Source organism: Caloenas nicobarica, chromosome 19 (genome assembly GCF_036013445.1).
Source record: "Caloenas nicobarica isolate bCalNic1 chromosome 19, bCalNic1.hap1, whole genome shotgun sequence".
Lineage (NCBI taxonomy): Eukaryota > Metazoa > Chordata > Aves > Columbiformes > Columbidae > Caloenas > Caloenas nicobarica.
Window position 1 is genome coordinate 10751470 of NC_088263.1, and position 21853 is coordinate 10773322.

Here is a 21853-nt window from a genome sequence, read left to right on the forward strand (position 1 = left end):
TCAGATTAGTGCTGAAAACACTACTTCAAATCTTAAGTTTAATCAGTCAGTTGGTGGAGAAGCTACCAAATTCGGACGTACCAGAATCTACATGGAAGACAGCCTCCGGTGAAAGCTAATTGGCCTTGAATTACCTCTGTAGAAAAAAACCCTGTAAAATAGCAGTTTCCAAGTGAATAGTACTAAATCAAAAAGAACTGTAAAAAGAAATAACACTGTCTGCAAGGATTGTGCAACTTTGTTGCCAGACAGTATAACTTCTCATTTGACCTGTACATATCCCACAGTCAAACATGAAGGGCTTTGGACTCTAATACCAGCTGTGGGAATGCGACCCCTTGGCTAGTTTGCAGCTGTTCAGCACTCTCTAAGATACGCTGGAATTCCCAAGTTCAGCTGAACTAGGCAGTGAAAATAAGTGTGAAGGGGTTTAATATTGATCTATGAAGATTATAGTGTTCATAGGCAAATAAACACTCTCGTGTTATGTTTTCTTGCACAAAGGGCACAGCATAACATGCTTTTATTTTAGGCTGAGGAAAACCGTAGTGAGAAAGAACAGAAGGCAAGTCCCCATGACAGCACGGTGTGTGTGTCTGTGCGTGTATGTCTGTCAGTCTTTGGCAAATGGTTGCAGACACTCTGAAAACAAAAGTAGTTGTTGAGCTCTGCACACAGGAGAGTTCTTACAATCACACAGATGGAAAATAACAGGCACTTGTGGCTTGGGCTGCATAATCCATACAGACTCACACCTTAAGACATCTAAAAATATATTTTCCGATCTCCTCAGAAGACCCCCCCATTTTAGGCTGTTGGGTAATGAGGGTGAGTCAGCCACATTAGGGCTTCTATTCATCTTATTTCATTGTGCATAGCAGGCAATAGCTACTGGAATTGTACAGCCCATCTCTGCACTAACTCAATAGCACCGCTTATTTCTCCATCTCTTTTTAAAGCCTGTGCAAAAGTAAACCTGCTGGGGTTGTACATTAGTTTTCTTTTCAGTCCATAAGCCGTGCCTTTCCCAAGAAGTCCAGCACCTTGCTGCTAATCGGCTCATATATACAGTATAAAGTAGAACTGTAGGAGATTCTGTAGAGAATCTGCCATTAGTTTTTCATGGTTTTCTAGTATTTTCTTGATTAAAGAGTTCTGTCAGAAGAGCAATGGTCCTAGAGGCACCTTTCCTTATAACCCTGTGAACAGTAATTCCTCTTCTTAGCACCCTGATCTGGTGTAATATCTCCTTTTCTGTATGATGAGTCCCGCATGTTCAGCACATTACAAGTTCTGTTTGAATTGAATTGGTATTTCTGCAGCTGCATCATGTGATCATCAACATTAAAATGGTTGTTCTAGGATTAATAGTTCTTTCTCTACCTTTTGGACTGTAGCTTCCTCTTCCAGGAGGGGCAGGAAATCACATCCTGTGCTTTACACTCGCAGCCTTGGCTCCTTCCCAAAGGAGAGCGGAATTGAGTGCTGCTGGTGCCTGCAGCTTGGTAAGATTGTTCAGAGAAAAGGAACATGTGCTGTCCCCCGGTGGGAGGGGGTGTGAGTCGCTGTGATCACAGGAGAAGTGGCATTTCAACTGAGCTCTGCTGACTTCGGTGCAGCAGTGTCTCCTGGAGCAGGGACGTTGTTTCCTAAATTCCAGTGAGTGTGGAGCGCAGCCAGCTGGGTCATGGCCAGGGCTACGGCCCTCACGTGGCCCGTCCACACAGAAATACATGTGCACGTGCCGCAAATGGAGGTGCGGAAAGTGCAGTGCTGCCCATCAACTGTGCTGTGCCTCTGCAGTGAGCTCACTGCAATGACTGGTGGTGCAGGACTTCTGGGTGGCAAGAGCCTGTTCAGAGCTGAGAAAATCTGCAGATAGTGGGCCTGCCTGTCAGCCTGGGCTATGCGTACACACCGGCACCCTTCTGACACTGAGCTTGACACCTATTCATGTCTCGTTGGCCTCCAAAGTTGAATCTGAGAAGACCTGAAAAGGCTCCTCCTGGTATTCGGAACTCAAAAGATTGTGAATGTTTCTTCATTCTCACCATTGCTACTTGTCATGTCAGCAAGGCCCCACTGGCTTCTCCTTTAGTGGCACCAATATTCATTTAATTAATTGTCCCCAGTACTGGGAACAGTCCACCGTAGGGGATGGAGGGGGAGCAGGAAATCCCGATGAACTCCAGGCTGTGCAGCAGGTCAGCAGAATAGCAGTGAGCTAATCTGGGTTCCCAGTGCTTTGACCAGTGAGTGGCCCTGTCTCCCTCCAGCCTCAGTGGATGGTTTCAAAATTCTTTGCTGATTTTCCTTATCTAAATCTCTTTGACTTCTTGATTTTGACCTGCAACAGCCCCACTGCAGCACGCCCACCTAGCACCGTCTTTGCTATGGACTGCTTTGAATGTGACACCGCCAGCGCTCACAGAGCTCAGTGCTCACTAACGTGTTCCTTGAAAGCGGAAGAGCTGCAATGCTGCAAAACCTAAAAATCAGAGAGCTTAGTGGAAGACCATGTAAGGGAGTTCACTGAAAGGCTGTGTGCCCTCCGCAAAATAGAGCAGAGCACAGAGAACAATCTGAATAACCAGGCTTTTGGATGCTGGTGTGTGCTTTTAGTTTAACCTGATGAAATGCAACAGGATAGAGAGGAAATGAAAGAGTTTGTACAAAGTATAGGGGCAACATATGGCAGGCTGGGGATGGGGAGACCTTGGAGAGCAGTTTGTGGCCACAAAGATACTCAGTCTGTTCTACAGCACAGCTGCTCAGAACAAAAGAGTCTGCCTGGATCACTCGTGTGTTAGCTAATGCTGGTGACAGGAAGTTTGGACAATGTCTAAAATATTGCTCATTAAATGGGCAAGTGCAGTGCTCAGGTTCAAAACATACTGATCAAATATGTTGGTCATAACGGACACGCTTATGAGATGTGTCAACAGTTTAAAGGAGTGGGTGCGAAAGCAGGAAAACAGCAGAACAGGAATAGCAAAAGGAAGCAATGTGTTGTTGCTTAAGGTTGCACAGTACCCTTTCAGGAGAAATGTGTCCAGCTTGTGTGAATCCCTGGTATTGAAAAAGGCAGAGCGGGGAGGGTTTATATGGGTGAGCCATAAGAACGAACCTCCAAGTACCTCAGTTTGGATTCTTGGAAAGTGGATCAATGAAAATATCTTTTTCTGGAGCTGAAGGTCACAGCTGCAAAGAGCAGATGATTTTTGTGAGTTTCATGAGCAAGATACACCCTGATTTTGGTGATCCACAGATCTTATGAAGCTACTGTAATTCAGAACTGACATTGCAAAATTTACGGATAAGTTGTATGAAAGCGTAATCTAGGAAAGGAGTTCTGCTGAATGGCTCTGCATATATACAAATGGGGATCAGTAGGATCCACTATATTTATATATTTAGGCTGAATTTGCTGAGGGGCGTGAAATAGTATCATCAGGTGAGGCAAATATTTTCAATAATGCTTGCAGGATTTGGAGCTTATTCTTTCCTGTCATTCTTAAAGTAATTGTGGATGAAAGGACCATTTGAGCCTGGGTACACAGCATGGATGCTTCTTTGAATGCAGCAAACAACTCTACTATTGGGGAAAATGAACTTGCAAAATTGATGTAAAAATGAAAATTGTTTTGATCAACTCTTTTTTATAGCGATACAAGGGAAGTTAACTGCCCGAGAGTCTGTCTTGCCCTGTACAGTACTATGGTAAAATCACTCATGATTTGTACATTTGGACACTAAATAAAAATGTTTCTATTTCCTATTATTCTTGAAGTAAGGGATGTTTCCCCTTGTAGCTAAATGATAAGTATTGAGCTTTCTGTAAAATTGCCATCACATTGCTTCCCATGAGTTTTTACAGATGCTCAGCAATTTTGAGCATCAGGTCTCTCTGGACACGGGGGCAGGCAGCCGCCCTCAGCATCTTTGCTGAAATTTTGGCTCAGTGTGACCTTGCTTTTTGCAGAGCCCGCGCACCTAACAGTGCCCGTTGCTGTGACTTCAGCTCCTGGAAAGGACTCCTACTTAGAAAAATTATCAGCATGTAATGAATGAGGACTGCTTTACCCAGATGGGCTTTGATCTTTGCTCAAGAACTGGTTCGGGATAATAACAGGCTGACATAAAATACAAATGGCCACTTTGCAAGACAAAGATGATTGCTTGTGTAGAGCTTTGGCTACCGTGCAATTCATTTCTTTTCATAGTCATGCAGCTAATATGTAAGAGTCATTTGCAAGATATTTCTGGTTTACATAGTGGCCCCACCTTTCCTGCAGCCCACACTGAAAAGCTAGATTGGCTGGAGGCTTACAATGATGATGGCAATGAATAATACATCATCTGCAATCTGGGCTCCTTTAGCAGTGTTATTTGCAGGCTGCAGGTTTTTTCTGGCTTAACCAATATGTTTTTTACTGGATGTGTTGGAATTTTGTTTTGTCCCTTCTGCCGTAACTGTGCCTGTGATGTTTGGAACTGCACATTAATACCAGGAGATGGTTTATGCATTTCACAGCACACTGTTTATGGCTCATCTGTGTGCAGTGTAGTGATGGGACAGAAATACACAAAGAAGCAGAAAATACACAAAGGAACTAGCCGTGTTTGGTGTGTCCCCCGTTGGCTTTTTGCACCCTTGATTTTACAGCACTTGAGCGGTCTGTTACGGTCAGTATTCAGTTTTGGCTGTGAGTTTGCCATCTAGTGGCTACTGTGCTTGTTAATGAAGTGCGAATAAACCCCTTGTTAAAACTACCTGTGTTTTGGGTTCTCCTGTTGCTCCCGCTGGACAGGAGAGAGCGGCAGCAAAACCCACCAGACACCTCCCTGCCTTCACCTGCTGCGCTGGGGCAGCTCCCAGCTCCGCCGCCCTTTAGCTGAGCAGCCCTCGGACATTTCAGCTCTGCTTCAAGCACACTGTCAGGCCAAACAGGGCCCGGCCTGAAGGCTGGAGTTTGGCAGGATTTGTGTCAGGTTCAGCGCTCCAGAAATAGGAACCAGCTCCACACGCCGTCCTGCTGTGCTAGGGCTGAAGCTCCGAGGTTTTCTGCCTGGTCTGAGCAGTGTCTCAGCCTGGATGCATTTCCCTGAAGCTGAACCAAATTCTCCACATTGTACATATTCAGCAGATTATGGTTCAAGTTATTTTTTCTCTGTTTTGACCTGGCTTTGTGAATGAGAGAAAAGCTGTTGTGTTGCTGCCACTACCTGAGTTTCCTGCCCCAAGGAAACGCTTGTCAGGCTGGTGCTTTGGTGTGTGCTTGTGCGTACACACGAGTGAGAAAGAATTGACCTGTAGTCCCTTAAGACCGAGGGAACATGAGATTCTTTATTTGAAGCAGCTGTTGCGCTGGAGATATCATCGCACAGTGCAGTGTGTATACTTGGGTAAGAACAGGGAGGAGCACGTACACAAAGAATAGATATTAAACTGGGCAGAAAAAAGAAAAGCATTGGAGTAATCCCCTCTGCCTCTTTCTCCACTGGGGTTTTACAGGAGTTGCACTTGCTTGTGTTTGCTGTCCCAGGTACCTGAAGAAATAACATTCAACTCTCTTGTGTTTGTCTTCTTTGTGCCCGACTTACTCTTCCATGATCTCATGTATGAATCAAAGCTTGACTACAGGTGGTGATTGAGCCCAAAAAGACTTATCACTTACCAAGCAACAGTCTGCAATTATTTGTTTGTCCTCTGTAGCCAGCTTAGTTACTTATTGATATCTAATGCTTGTCTCACCATGTTATAATGAAAAGGAAGAGATAAAAGCCCCATTCTTGCTTGAAGTGCCAAATTAGCTAAGAATGGTGACACTCTGCTACTGTTCTCTTGCGTGCTCAGATAGAAAGGCATAAACCATTGCTCTTTATAGGCAGAGGTAGCTTGTTATCCTGGGACAAGGCTGGTTTTAATGCTTGAACTGTGAACCAGAAGTATTTGAAATATATACTAGACAGTTAAAATACAGGGGATGCTGCCTTGCTGTATCAGGTGCCTCACCAGGAATGAGCATGAAGGAAACATTTCCTCCAAGGTAGCTGCAGTGGAGCCTAAAGCCAGCAGGAAGGCCAAGGGTTTGCTTTTGGGAGACTAGTCCTAAAGCACTTGTAAAATCACCCGAAAGAACAAATGCTGGGACAACAAGGGGTTTGTGGAGTGAGCCCAGAAGCCCAAAGGGCACCTGCTCTTGCTGGGAGCTGACATGGTGCGGTGCAGCAAATGCAATGTGAGGGGCCCTTCATCTCAGTATCTTCTGGGAGGTGGAGGCAGGGGCTCCTCCAGGCCCAGCCTGAGACTCTGGACCTTCCTTCCTGCTTGAGCCTGTTCAGTAACAGTTGTGCTTTGCAGGATGAGAAAACAACCTGCCATGAACTACTAATTCATCCATTACATTGGACAGCGGAATAATTGTTCAGGTGCCATCAAAGTCTCTGTCATGAGATGGCTGCTAAAGAATTACTTATAGGTGGAAGGGGGAATTCCCAGTCTTCAGTCCACAGTAGGATGTAAATTTTTGACTATATTGTCTGTTCCTTTTAGTAACAACACTAAGGCAAGTATCCTTGAGATAAAAATTTGGGCCATGTGCTTCTCTTCCCCTGCAGCAAAAAGAAACAGCTGTTGAAATATTTTTAGTTATAATCTGGTGGACATGAAAAAACCCACGTGACTGTGCACACATTTTGCTGTCTTTATGGTTGTGTTTGTGCCCACAGCCAGACCACCTCGTGCTGGCAGCCCATCAGATGGCAGCAAGGCAGGGCGGGTGGTGGGAACAAGGCGCTCACATCAGGCTGTGATCGCTGGCAGAGGGCTCGCTGGTGTCGTTTGGTAGTGTGACTAAGTCCTGCAGTATTTGGTGAGGACTTTTCTTCCAAATGCTGAAAGAAGTGGATTCTTGTGCAATTTGGTTCTCATTTTAAAATAGATATTTCTAACCTTTGTGGTTATGCAAGAACTTTTTAACACATGAAATGAATGCAGCCTAATGGATGAGAAACCAGAAAGCAAAGAAAGAGAATCCAAAGTATATCTCTCTTCTTTATCACGTGATCCGTTTGGGGAGGAAGAATGAGTCATTATTTTTTAGCACAAGAAATTGGCAGCGCATGCTGTGATTGCCCCTGTTCCAAGCCTACTTGCATGCACAGATAAAACAAGCTATGCTTCGCACTTGCCCAGGTTTTGTGGCACAGATCCATCCACCACTGGGAGGCTGATGACACTGGCAATTTTTTGGTGAGGGGTGGGAGAAGAGAACATGAGCAGGAACCGCCCTGGCTGTGGGGCTTGGCCGGGGGCTGGAGTTGGATGGACACCGTCCATCGCTCTGCACCCCCTCCGTGTGCCTACGTGTGCACGTGCTGAACCCCAGGGGATGCTGCTGCTTGTTTTTCAAGCCTCCTTCTCAATGCGTCTAACCTATTTAGGAATCAGTAACTTGGAAGACATTTTAATGTCAGTAGTTTAAGACTCGGGTCTCTCATTTTAATTACTCCATGTTAGTCAAAATTATCTTGCCTTCTGAGGCAGATAAAATCAGAACAGACACATGGGAAGAGCAAGTTTTTAAAGTTAGAGCGCAAGTCATTTGTTCAGTATAAGTTCCCCCTAGAACTGAGGGATGGAAAAATGCTGCTGGGCTGGAAGGTGCTGTAGTTCATCAGGGTAACTACACAGACGGTGAGAAGACAGAGGTGGAGGCTTCAGATCTGCTCTGTTTCCAGCCAGGGTCAGGAGCAGAATGTTTTTCCCTCTCCTTGGGGACTGGTGGCTGTGTAAGCTGCATGTACCCCACTTTCCCAGCAAGGAGCCCTGTTTGTCAAGGTGACAGGAACCCCTGAAAGACCCTTTCATAGAGTCAGAGAAAGGTCCCAGCAAGCCCAGAGCTGAAGAAGCATTTTAGGTTGTAGTTTTCAGATTCATCAACTTCTACTTTAATTCTTGGTCCTTGCAGTTTTAACTTCTAAACTCCGCCACTTTATGATATCCACCTCTGAGATCCCTCTTATCCCTGTTGTGCAATTACTGTGGATCAGAGTTGAATCTATTTTTACCCTCTTGTTTTTCCCTTCGGTTTGTAGTGCCTCTGGGAGTGCGTTCTGGGAAGAATCTGCTTTGGTTTTAAGCCGTATGGTGCCGCCTCCTCTCCCATTATCACTCTCTGGTTTCAATGGCCCCATTGTGCTGTCTGTACTGGCACTTTCCTTGGTTTGAAGTGTGGGTAAGAAGTTACTCCGTCCCTCTAGTTTTATTCTGTCACTCACAGCACTGACCTTCTACCCAGGAGCCCTTTGAATGGAGCAGCTATTTCTCCTGCCGGCACACCTGGCAGCTCTCGAAGCGGCAGGTACAGGCAGCGGGCAGCGTTCCTGCAGCCCTGCTCTCACCGGCGGCACACCGGTGCTCACACCCTGTCACACCGCTGGGCCTGGTCGCCTTGCTCCAGCGCTGCCTTCTCGGCTGCAGGGAAGCCTGGATCCTGCGGATCCTGAGTCTTTAGCACTCTAGCACATGAGATTTCTTTCAGGACTTCTTTTTCCTTGTGAAATTTTGGCTTCTGCCACTGATTGAGAAAGAACACCAAAAAAATTCTGATGATGCAAAAAATGCTGTAAAGTAGAATTATTTTACTGTAATTACTTTCTGACTGCATTAAGCCCTTTCCATTGTGCATTTCTCAGGCTTTATTGAATCCCAGCCAGCTTCCTTCAGCTTTGTTGCATTTCCCTTCAAAGTCGGCTTTTCTCAGCTCCCAGATATTTGTGGTGCTGCCCTTTCTGCAGACCCTCATCTGCATTTCAAACCTGGTGAGAGATTACCATCCCCATATCTTAGGTATCTCTGTAGTCATTTAGTACACCTGGCTCACATCCAGCCCTTGGATGCAGAATTCTCTCTGATCTGGCTGACAGCGTAAAGCAGCTGCTCTCCTGTACTATCCCCAGGAGCACAGTCCCTTCCGTAAGTGTCCCGTTGTTTCCCAAATGAAGTAAAATCCCCCCTGGACCACACTGCCTGCCCTGGTGACAGACCTCCCGAGTCTTTTCTCCTTCCTTTCCTTTCCTGGCCCAGCTATCAATCGTGTTGTTTGCTGCTTTCTTCAGATGCTGACAATCGGTGCCTGTATGCTGGCCGCAGCCACGGGCAGTCCCATCGGTCACGCAGCGGCACGTGCTGCTGGCGGGGCAGTGCCTGCATGGGGACCGGGCACATCTCTGTGTCATCAGACAGCTGGATGCACTTTGGATGAACATTGAAGATCTCGATGTGAGCACTGGGCTAACGAACTGCAGTTCTAGCATTCACTGCAGAAGTGTCACAGATATAATGGGGACCAAATTTGCTTAAAATTTGTTTTGAACATATATGGCATTTTTCTCTTGGTTTACTCACTTCTGTTTTTTTCTGCATCTTAGTTTCTTTGGACTGTGAAACTACACTAGTTATTTTCATATTTTTGTTTTAATAAATTTCATGTTACTATTCTGTAGACAGAATGATGTCACAGACCGTTTTCTTCACTTCCTGGAGACATTCTATTATTAATGCTTTCTAAAACTTTTATTTTTTATTGGTTTTATTTCTACAAAAGCTTGGACTTGGAACCTACAGCCTCTGTTCAAAAATGGAGTATTAATTGTGACCAGTGTGCACCATGTGGAAGTTAAGAGTGGGATTAGATGGGGAGAGTTCTCAGTACACTCCGAGTGCACAAATCCCGCTGAACTCTTATGGTGCCGATCTCTTCCTGGAAGAATTTCTCCCTGCCTCCCCTGCAGCACCGTTCCTGAGCGAGCCAGATTTGTGCTCCACATTCACGCTGCTTCAAATGGCAGCGTCCCATCCCCCTGAAGTTGTCTTATAAAGCCATTCTCAACCCAGCAGTGTTGGCCCACGTGATGGGTGAATCCAGGTCAGAGAGCACGGTCCCTTCACATCTGCTCCATGCTTGCTGCTGACATTTTCATTCAGCCTGCCTGTACTGGGCAGCGATGGAGGTCTATGAAGGGGAGACAGAAACATCTTTCTGCTGGGGAAGGACAATGGCAGGACCTCCCAGTAACTGCAGCTGTGTCGGGGCTCTGAATACAACGGGCCACTCTTGGCAGTGCTACTGAGGTCTGGCTCTCGGAAAGCAGCCCTGTGATTCAGCTGTCAGTCAGCTCCCAGCAAAGGGAGCTTTGAAAAGGCGCCTCTGCTGCTCTCCTGGAGTAGCAAATATTTCCTAGGCCTCTGCTGCTGAATGGGAGAGATTGCCATTGTCCTCCTTCCCCTCTCAGGCTTGCTGGGCTTGCTATAAATGGGCCTTTTGCAAGGGAACAATGAGCCCAGCGAAGGGTCCAGGTTGCACATGTCTGAGCAGTGAGAACACTCGAGCACTTTTTCATTGGCTCCTGTGATGTGAAAAGCTGTGCTGCCGACAGGGCAGGTTTATTTTCCAGCCACAGCTGTGGGTTTGTTTTCTCTCTCAGGCTGCTCTGGGTGTACATCTGAATATTTCAACTCATTTCCTAGAAAATATTTTCACCCCAAGATTTCCTTTGGCCTCAGAAATCTTTCCTTTTGCAGCTTGAGCTCTGTGATGTGTTTGCAGTAAAACCCACAGGGCAAGTGGGACCAGCCCGCGCTCACGTTTCGCTGCTGTCATAAACTTTGGCTTAGGTTTGATAGAATATCCCCAAACTTGTGTCGCTCTGTGGTTTTGCGTCAAAACCACATGCACCTCTCTGATTCAAACCTGGCTGAGAAGCCATGGCTTGGGCTGAAGTTCACAACGAACTTTGGGGTTAATTAAGCTGGAAGATGTTGTTCTCGGTAACCTGCATGGAACAAATGGTACCATTTTCTGCCTGGACAAACAGGGGCCACAAGACATTTTCCAGTTTTCCTCAGACCTTCTCATTAAACTTTCAGCATCACAGAATTACATGCTGTTTTTTGAATCTGACTGATAGTATTCCTGCCCTCTTCTCTCTCCAGCTGAAATAATCGTTTTTGCGAGTACCGCATGGATTTGCAGGCCTGTGTAAGTACGCTGAGGCTTTTATTCATTGGGAAGAAGGACTAGGTCCTGCCAAGGAGGAAGTGCATTTGGTCTCCCACGGGAAAACATGTGCTGTACGGTGGAGTAGAATAAAGACTCTTATCACAGAGTGACTAATATGAACATGTCATGTTACAATCTTCTCATCTGAAAATCAGAAATGTAGCCATAATGATCTTCAGGTCACACTGAAAAATTTCTTTTAGTTTTTAAACCCCACCCAGATCCCAAATATAGAAAATTGTATTCATTTTGTCCACCTGCAGTATTCACTTTTTAGGGAGTCTTATAGCTATGGCCAGTCTAAAAATGACGTAAGACAAAGGAGCAGCGTTCAGTGATTCACTGTCCTCGCTCCCCCAGAGTGCCGCTGACATGACTTCCTTTGTTTCCCGACATGGCATGTATGGATGCCTCAAAGAACAGAGAACTTTTCAGTATATATAATCTCTGTTTACGTAATGCCAACAAATCAATGTCAGCTTTTATTAAAAACACTATCAGAAAAATGAATTCTTTGTTCTCAGCTATTCTATGGTCTGATTTTCTGCCTGCGCTAGTCTTACTCTTGTGCAATTTGCACTGGTGCTTTTCTTGGTTTAGGCCTGAGTGAAAGGAGAATCAACGCTTCCTTTGCAAAGTGCCTCAGACGGCAGCCTGGCCACACTATCCCCGTCATCAAGAAGTTTGCAAATTTGAGGTGACCGCACCCTGGCTGCAAGTCCAGGGGTTTTGCGCTGTGGCTTGTCCTCCAAATGCCAATGAGGAAAATCTCTTTGGAAGTCTCTGCCTTGCTCATCCCACTTACTGAAACTAAATTTCAAGGAGCTAATCGGGCAGAGAGTGCAAAAGATGAAATGTTAGAAATCAAATTAATGAAGCTGAATCACCAATTTGTGACCTAGAAGACTATTAGGAGTGGTCAGAATTAATTAACTCTCCTTTGCGATGCTTCAGAGGAAGCCGGCAAGCTAGGCATGGCCACAGAGAGTACATGGATGGGATGTGACTACCTGGGCCCTGCGAGGCAGCTCAGCAAGGCTGCACTCAGCAAGGCTGCGCTCAGCAAGGCTGCACTCAGCCTGGGCTGCAGGGGCTCCTCGTGGAGCAGAAGGGAGAGTTGCCATGGTCCCATCTTGCGTCCTGCTCTTTCGTGCTTATTCAGGGCATGTGGATGAAGCTGTGAGCACGCTGCCTGTGAAGAAGCAGCAGTCCTGTTATCCGTGATGAAGTGTAGGGGAGTCTAAGGGACCGAGGTGTTGGTGGGATTTTGAATTTTCTAGTGGAGCAACACTGACAATTCACAGGAAATGTCTCATCCCAGCTCCTATTTGGGATGATCAGTGATATGAGGTCAACTTATCAATTGATTTGAAGTGAATTTGAAACGCAACACCTACTTTTAGTAATTCTTGAGAGTTTTAAATAAAATTAGTATTTTCCTCGCTATCCTTTTTGGGGCAAATATGGAGAAAGAAGATATTTAATAGTAATTATTTGCACCAACCAGAAGTGCAGTGTTTCTTCTTGAGCTGATAAACTCTTTTTATACTCTAAACAGCCCATGGGAGGAAGAAAAGGGAGAGAAAGCTTGGTGAAGAGATGCTTTCAGTTTCTTGAATAATGCATTGTTTAGTAAATTGACTGTCCGATGAGGAAATAGTCCGCTGTACATGATCAACATCGACATTGCTAGTTGGACAACTTACAAAGAAGCATTTTGGAATTAATTTGATGACTATGAAAATGTCTTGGATCCTTTGCTGAAGGCTAAATAAACACAATTAAAATATTCTTAGTTTTCAATGTTCTTTGTTCAGTTCATTAAGTGTAACTAGAGCTTCCAGTTATCTGCATTTAGTTTTTCAAAAAATTGGAGGGTATTTTTAGAGCAATGTAAAGCTTATTGCTAATTACACCTGGGGGGGAATCTCATTAGATATTCATTTGCTTTCAGAGTTTAAAACAATTCTAATGAGCTGCATTAGTTGTGATAACACTGACTGACTCTCTCTCGTCTGCTCCCCCTGGCTTGTCTGAAACAAAGAAAGCTGCTGTGAGCCTGGAACGGGGCGAACGTGACCTTGGCTACCTTTGCGGGGAGGGAAGCGCAGGCCAGAGGAGAGTTTGCTGCAGCAAGGGCCTGGAGCTGGCCGCGGCAGATGCCCTTGCAGCCGGAACACTGGCCCCGGTGAGATGCGCTGTCCTGTTCCTGGCGGCACCGCCAGCTGCCAGCGCCGTGCCGGACAGCGCCAGTCCGCATTTCCGACCTTTCCTGCCACTTTTGTTGGACAAACGTGTCAAGATCTCAGCAAGGCCATATGAGGCAGCCAAACGACACCTGTGAGAGGCCAGACCTACTTTCTTCTCACCCAAAGAAACCTTCTCATAGGCTGTGCGTGGCCATGTGGGTGCAGCCGGGCTGGGGAGCCCTCGCACTGGAGGAACTCAGAGAAGCCCGGAGGAGCAGCTCCTCTCACTGCCGGAGCCTGCGGTGCAGAGCTTCGTCAGCTGGTGTGTCTGCTTGGGACAATGCCATGAAGAGCTACCAGCTTGGTTCTCAGTCCTCTGCTCCACCAGCTGCTGGAAAAATTGTTCTTTTGCCACTGTTTATCCAGGTGATTGGAAGGGTTTCTGGTGAGGAATTGTCACTGCCTTGCATGACATAAAACCAGAACAATGACACAGCTAAAGCTGAAGAGTGGGCTTGCCTTACCTAGTGCAAAGAACATTGAAGGAGGGCAGATAGAGCAGAATAATTTTATTTTGCCCTACATCTATACATTTTGGATGAACTGGGCAGCCTGTGAGGAATTCCGTCTTTGTGCTGAATGCATAAATTATTTGAGGCTGATCTTTTTATCCCTTCCCACTAAGCTCCAACAATGACTCAAAACCAAGAACAACTTCTACTGAAAATAAGTTTTGAACTTGCTCCTTTCCATTTTACAGAAATAGCACCTTTGTCCAGGGCAACGTGGATATAAAAAGGATAAAAATTGCAACCACTCCACACAATATACTGTAACTAGCCCATCCGATTATTTGAATGTGTTTGTGAGCTCTTTCTAGTAATGCAAAACAACACAGAGGCCTGGGAAAATACCTGTTTATGTGGCTATGTAACGTGGGATATTCATCTCATCTGGCATGCAAGGAAGGAAGCTGCCTGTGCACACACATATCTCTATAAATGGCATAGCAGAAAGGTGACCGTGAGCGGAGACACTCCTCTGGAGACCAAGGCGATTCAATGTGGATGTAAAGTGGCACATTGAGACAGGTTTACTGCTGCTTCTAGGCAGAGGCTATGAATTGAACGGCAAGATAATGGTGTAGGAGTGATCACACACGGAGCAGGATATAGGGGATTCTTTGGTAATTGGGGACATTTTGGCATTGGAGCTGAGCAGGGTGCGAACAAGCTGGCGAAGTCTGCATGTCAGCAGGAAGAAAAGACCTGGCTGCAAAGATGGAATCTAATTTTGTTTTAATCTATGGGTCGTGGAGTAGAGAAGAGGCAAGTAGAAATATCAGGCTTGGCTACTGGCAGAGAGAATACACCCGAGTCAGAGAGGAGCCGCCTGGACCAAAGTTGTAAGTAGAAAGGTGGAAACCAGACTTTATTCCTCAAAGGAAAAGAGAGCACAGAAAATGAAGCTTTCAGGGAGCTGGAGGGTATGAAGTGGATGGTTGGTACCAAACCCCCTACTCTATGGCTCTCTTATTAAAGAGGTTAAAGGAACTGTGGGTCTAAATTGGAAAGGTTTTCACAGGCACTTCACAGAGCTGAAGTGTTTTGCAGGAGATTCCTCAAAGGTGGAAGGCGGACAGCCTCCCACCATTATTTAAGGAACGACCCAGATGTGCACGAGGGTCTTGCAGGGAAGTTCGTTTCCCTTCAGGTGAAGACAAGTCTTAGAAAATGTTTTAATAGATGAAAGGTGGCCTGTTGAGAAACGCACAGCTTGACCAAAGATAGCCAGTGTGGTTTCCGGAAAGGACCTTTTCTGCCTCGCTAACTTTTGGAAATTTCTTTTTTTAGAACATACGCTCCTGTCGGCATAGACAAGAGGCTAAGCAGCAGTCAGGAGAGGCTTGGATCTTCAGACGGTGTTTGACAGGGTCCCACGTCGGAGGTTAATGTCTAAAGGTGGGGAGTTGGAAAGGGGAAGAATTGGCTCACTGACTGAAAATTGGCCAGAGGACAGGAGCAGAGTGGGGAAAGGAGGCATAAATAGAATCCTTTCAAGATGAAAGACGAGTTAATAAAGGAGCGTGTACTGTAGGAGACTGCACTGGCGGATCCTGGTCTTTCTGATAGTTACAGTGTATGAAAGACTTGGCTGAGGACATAGAAAGCAAGATTTCCTAGTTTGCAAATCACATCAGATTTGGAAGGAGTGGTGAATAATGAAGGATTCCAATACAGGCAAATTAGAGACCACTTCTAGGCTCTGATATGATGGCAAACACAGACCCAGACAGAGCAATACATTTGGTTACTGATATCTCACTTCCTTTTAAACAGTCTGGGATGGCCATTGGTTTTAACGCATCCCAGTAGGCTTTAGGTCTTGATGAGCTGCTGGAAGAGCCTCACAGAGAGTACGCTTATGTACATTGCAAATTTTATTTTCTCTTTTGGTTGGGGGTAGAACCACTGGACATGTTTCAAAGGGCGAAAGCATCTTTATGGAAAAGGGCAGAAAGTAGGAATGAATGAACTGGTTTAGAAGAAATATGCAGTGGGATGTTCCCTTCAGATTGAGTCCAAAGTTCAGAATAGCTCAACTGACTTGGAGAAAAACCAAACCCATATGTGTAGTGAACCCCATCTGCCTCAAAACTGAAGCAACATCTTTTCCGTGTGTCCCGTTCCTGCAGTGGTGAACAACACCAGTCAAGATGAAGCCTTTTAGGAGTAAGCTGATGAGTTCTCAATCACGCTGCACAGCTGGGGAGGTAATTCATGTGCTTGTACATAACCTAAGGGAGCCTGGTTGACTGTGAGGGGGCAGATCTGTCAACTGGTCTGTCATAGCTCTCTTGACATCAAAGGGTCGATGACATTTTCCACTGTCTTGGAATGAATACTGAGGTGGTAGAAGGAAGAGGCATCTGTGCTAGTGCTTAAGTGAAATTTCTCTAAGTCAGCTTCAGGTGTTTGGAATGAGCCATCAAAAGAAAGAGAGTCTTGGAAACAAAGTTCTGTGATGAAAGGCGGCCGTATTCAGACAGGCTGAATGTCACCTCGGTGCTTGCGCCCCGTCCATGGAAACATGAGTGCTGAGCCTGAGCTGGGTCCTGTTTGGAGATCTGACATCGACTAGATCAAAGCACTGAGCTTGTGGAATGGGATGGAGTTTAACTGTCTGAACATGGCACAGGAGCTGTCCTTGAGATGCTTCTGAGAATCTCCCAAAACGTCTGTTTTGAAAGTTAAACCACTGAGTGTTTTACTTCAATACTGAAAATACCCTCACTGGGGGTTTGCCCCAGACCTACTCCTCAGTGAGTTATTTCTTGTGCTCCAACTAGGCTTGTGTAAATTCCGTAGGCTATTTTGGTGGTACTAATTAACCGTGCAGTAGAAATCATATTATACAACTGGTAATGAGCAAAATCTCAGATACACCCATACACTAACCAAACCTTGGAAATTTGTAATTAGCTGAGTATCTGAAAGATTCTTATTCTGCATTTCATTTTTTTTTCCTGAGAGAAAAAAAAAAGCGCCCTACATAATGAGCTCTTTGAACCTAAATCAAACAACATTTTCAGTGGGGATAGGTAATGAAATGTTAGTCAAACCCATTGCAATGGGCAGATCAATCACTGCCTTGTAAGATTTTAAAAGGAACTCTGAGATAATGGTGCAGAACAGCTCTCACTGCAAATTTTCCAGGCCAAACCTTTGTGGGTTGCACAGGTGTGCAGTGGAGAGCTCTTTCCTTCAATCCCAGGACACTCAGAAAAACAAGTTGCCACTTTGCTGAAAGCAATGGGATTGAGACACAAAAAGCTGCTTTCGCTTGTGGATCAAGCCAGCAAATTCTCTGTGCCAGGAGGAAACCTGGAATAAGTATTAAGTCTTGCAGGAATTCTGAGGGAACTGAATATGCGTGCTTGGCTTCACGGCAACAACAAGGGAGCACATAAAGCAAACAGTTGTGAGCTACTGAGCTCGGGTGTTCACCAGGGAGATGAACAGTTTGCTGGAGCTCTAGTTTCCGCATTAGCGTCATCCAACAGCCTCAACTATTAGTACAGTGGACTCTCATGCCCGAGATGCTGCTGCAGCACTGAATCACTTCCCAAGACACTAGCTTTTTAGTTTCTCAGCAATAAATCTTGTCTGAAAACAAAATATTGGTCTCCCAATAAATTATTATATTTCAGAATTTGGTGGGGTTTTTGTCCTAAATTGTGATAAAAATGAAAATGTTGAAATGCTACATTGGACAAAACATCTGAAATATTTCAACTGGGAAAAAACCTGCAAAACAGCATTATCAAAACATTGACTTTCTCTAATACTGAAGGAATTCTGTGCAATAATTTCAAAGTGTCAGAGATGATATATAACGATAAAGTATATAGGGACACAGATTTCAGAATGCAGGAACAAATTGTTCAGAAATATTCCTATTTCAAGCTTTGTTGAACTGCCCATGTTCCCAGGGAGTGCTTCTGTTCTTGATGAAACAGCATTTTCTGATTTTTGACATTTGGTCAGAAGCATTCTGAGCATCTCTGCTCAGCGAGAATGGCTGCAGCCAGGATGGGCACAGCTCTTGTCACCCAATTTATTTAATGTTTGGTTTTGCTTCAGCTGTAACTCTGCAAGCCTCTTACACTTGCTCTACCTTTGGCATTATCTCTGCCTATGTTATTACTGCCTGATTTGGAAATTAAATCCAGGCTGTGATCCCCTGTCATGCATGGTGGAGGACTTGCTTTCAGATTATGCCATAGCACTGCTGGGATCCATAGCTATTTCAGCCAGGGCACTGATTCCCTTCGCCGACAGGCACTTCTCCGGTATCACTGTGCTACTTCATCTCCTCTAGGTCCACCAGGACACGTATCTATCTACCTTTCTTGGAAACCTGTTCTGTTGGGGTCTTGAGAGACGAATCTGATGATGCCTCATAGGTACCATTCTATTCAAACTCTGATGGGATTTGCACAGGAAAAGCTACGATGAAACCGTCACATAGACGTGTCAGGAGAACCATCCTGGCAGATGCACAAACTCTTTGGAATGCCCCAAAAGTTCCCTGGGCAGGGCCTGTGGAACAGGGCAGGACAGGCGCTCCAGCCAGCCGGCAGCAGCAGCTCCATGTCCTCTCCAGGACTTCAGAGTGTTCGTGCCCGCTGAACACACAACTTGGTAACATCATTCATCACCCGTTACCTGCTTGATGAGCCTGTGCTTTGAATTACTTGAAACAGATAAATCTGCTGCTGGTAATTTGCTCTTGCTGAGCATTTCCCTAGGGTTCAGATCATTGCTGCTGAAGGTGCCTGTTCCCTGAGGATGAAAGGAAGAGACCCACCCCAAAACACCCTCTAAGGAGATACTGTATCTCTGCTCCACATCCTTTCTTGGTCAAGGGTCCTGGTGCAGGTAATCCTTGAGTTGGGCAGCTTCACCCTTTGTATTTCATTGCCTGGTACACATTTTGCAAGCCAAACTGATTAGTACTCACCAAGGCAAGAGCCCAAGTTGCTTGGCCTCTGCAACAAGCCTTCCCTGACACTCAGACAGCCTCAAGGCTTTTGCTGTCTTTCTAAACACTTTCCTTCTCTCCTGTAGAGCTGCCTTATTACAGCAATAAAAATAACAAGGTCCCTGCAGACCTCTTTATAAAGAACAATTTAGAGCCAGGAGTAGTGTGAGGATTGCGATGAAAATAGGCTATCATAGTGTTAATGTGATATACAGGTACGATGCATGTATTATATTGGTGCAGGAAAGTCGTGTATCTTGGTAAAGCAGAGACCAGTGTGGGACTAGTCCAGGGGCCTGCAGACAGACAGAAATAGTGGGTCTGGTCCCCACCGTACAGGAAGGGTCTGTGACAGCCTAGAGTGACCATGACAGGTTTGAAATGGTTCTATTAAGTTTAGTGAATGCAAACACCAAATATGAAATAAATCTATCCTAGGACAATATTAATGTTTAGATGTGTTAGACTGGAACAATGAAACCAAAATGACATCCCGGATCCCATGCTACCCACTCACTTCTGCCGGCATTTTCAAGCCCTCCTCACGGCCTCCATCAGTAGTCGCTGCGCTAAAGAGATACACAGGCAAAAATGTCAAACCACTCCAGATCCCACCTGCTGCCTGAGATTTTGCTGTGTCTGCCCCTCTGATCTGTGGCGCGTCAGGTACCTGAGGAGACCAGCCGCACAAAGCAATGGCAAATCAGTTACTGAGCTGGCCTAAGGGCAAGGAGAGGGTTAGACAGCTTGCAAGGGTGGTAAGAAAAGGTAATTGGAGCTTTTGCTGGTGGTTTGGAGAAAGAGGAAAGGAGAATGGAGTGGTGTCCACCATGGAAGAAGAATTTGAGAACTTGCTGTTGGTGGAACTGCTATTTTCTTCCAAAGGTCAAAAATCCCAACTGGAACATGCAGCAAAAGAATCAGCTCAGCTGTAGCAGGGGCAAGCCCAGCCACACCACAGAGACAAAAAGGCAAGAAAAGCGCAGAAAAGGAAAGGATTTTTTTTCCATCTCCTTCTTCAGTTCAAATGGAAGGTAAATAGGAAACAGGCCAGGATTTCTAAGGAGCTTTTCAGGCACATACATTGCATGCACTTCTGTCAGGAGGGGAGCATTTTGAAGGATGGCTTGTGTTACTGGCACATGCACAGTATTAATGTATTAACTTTATTTTTTTTCAAAACAAACTGTATGCATTGGGAGAGGTATGAAAGTGCAGCAGCTCCTGACATAAGTGACGTTGAGCAGATAGAATTATAAGCACTTATTAATAAAAGGTTGAGGTATTTATCACAGCCACGTGTTTTTCCCCTCCTGCTCTACAAACATTTTTTTTTCTCTCTCCTTTTTTTTTTTTTTTCCTGAGGAAGGGAGGTGTTGCTCTGGTTACACAGACATTTGGAGTACCTGCTGCACTGCAGTTTTATTTTCTGGCCCTTTCTTCCAGGGTGGTTGCCTTCTCATCTCTCTCAGTCTGAAAGGCTCGTGCTCTGCCTGATGGCTGGAGCAGTGAGTGCACCAAGCCAAGGGGGCTCTTCTGCTGACTTCCACTGAGGTGTGCTAGATTCCAGTGTTTGCTCGCTCAACTCAGGAGAGCAACCCTCTGCTGCTGCAGGATCCTCAGCTGCCCAGCCCTGTTATTTCCTGTGTGACATCTGCCCTGCCGGTAGTTCTAAATAGAGCAAGATGAAGATCCTAGAAAACCCAGAATGTCTTTTCTTGGAAACCTCATTAAATGGAAATGAAATTGCTTTTGCTTTAACCACACTTGGTGATAACTGTGGCGGGTTGGACGGTTCATTTCCTGTAGCTGCAGCACTGTCAGGAGCTTGGCTTCGCTGAGACGTTTGTAGTGCTGCATCTCCATCTGTGAGGCTGCGCCGAGAACCGTTCACATTTATCTGTGCCGTGTCTTCTACATCCAGGTGGTTCAAAGCAAACTCCAGTGTTCCAGCTGCATGAACATAGGAGAGGGATGAGTGTCTGTTGCTTTAATTTTTGAAGAGTAATGAGAAATCACCATTCAAACTAAGGAATTAGAAGATGAAGCCGCACTTTTCGAGTGAGGCTGTAACTCCCAGTGATCACAGCAATAGCTCTTTCCTCAGCACACCACCGACCAAGGTCTCAAACAGATCCTGAAGGTATTGCACGACTTCATATTAAAAAGATTGATGTGAAAATGATTATTTGAGAAAAACTGGATTATGCAGAGGAGGTGCAGTGTGCCAGTGTCTGGTGGGGCTCACAGAGCCCTGCGCCACTCACTGGGCGAACGTCTGGCCTGGAGCTGCGGGGATGGAGGGAGTGGGAGGGAAGTGCAATGGACAACGATCTGTCTGAATACCTTGAGCTATGGGTGCTCCCAATGGTGAAAAAGCAGAAGGAATGCTAACCTAGAATATTTCAAGGCTTTTTTCATGTCTAACTTAGCTGTCGTTTCTAAAAATAACTTTGCAGATAGCTGTTTTAGAGCAGAAGATGTGTTATTTGCACTGTCCGGTCTGTGGTCTGACTGGAAGGTTTCTGGAGACACCTCCAGCTCAATGGCCAGAGGGCTTGTTTGGACCGGCCTGGCTGAAAACGCAGAGGTTCCCGTCTCACCCGAGGACCCCAGCGCTGGCCTCAGAAGTTATAACTCAGTGCGAGTCCTTCTTTGAGCAGCAGACTCTGTGTCTCAGAGATCTCCTGCGCAGAAGTGCTCCAAAAGGCTGAGCTTGACCTGGGTGGTCAGAGGGACATTTCAGTTGAAGTGCCAGGCCGTGTGTGCGGGAGGGACGGCCCCACCGGCACTGAGCTCCGCTGTGACACCTCTGCCACCTCTGCACAGGGCAGAGGGAAAGCAGGACGGTCAGAGCTGCTCACAGTCTGTGTTCTCCTGGTCAGCTGAACACTGGGAGAAGAGAGTCCTGATTTTGTTTGGCTCTCTAGTACTCCATTTCATCCTCTTGTTTTTGTCCTGGCTCATTCCTTGGCTCCCCTAAGATGTAACTTGGCAGGAGCACAATGCCCAGTGCACACACTTGGCGGCCCAGCTCTTGCTCCGTGGTTTGAG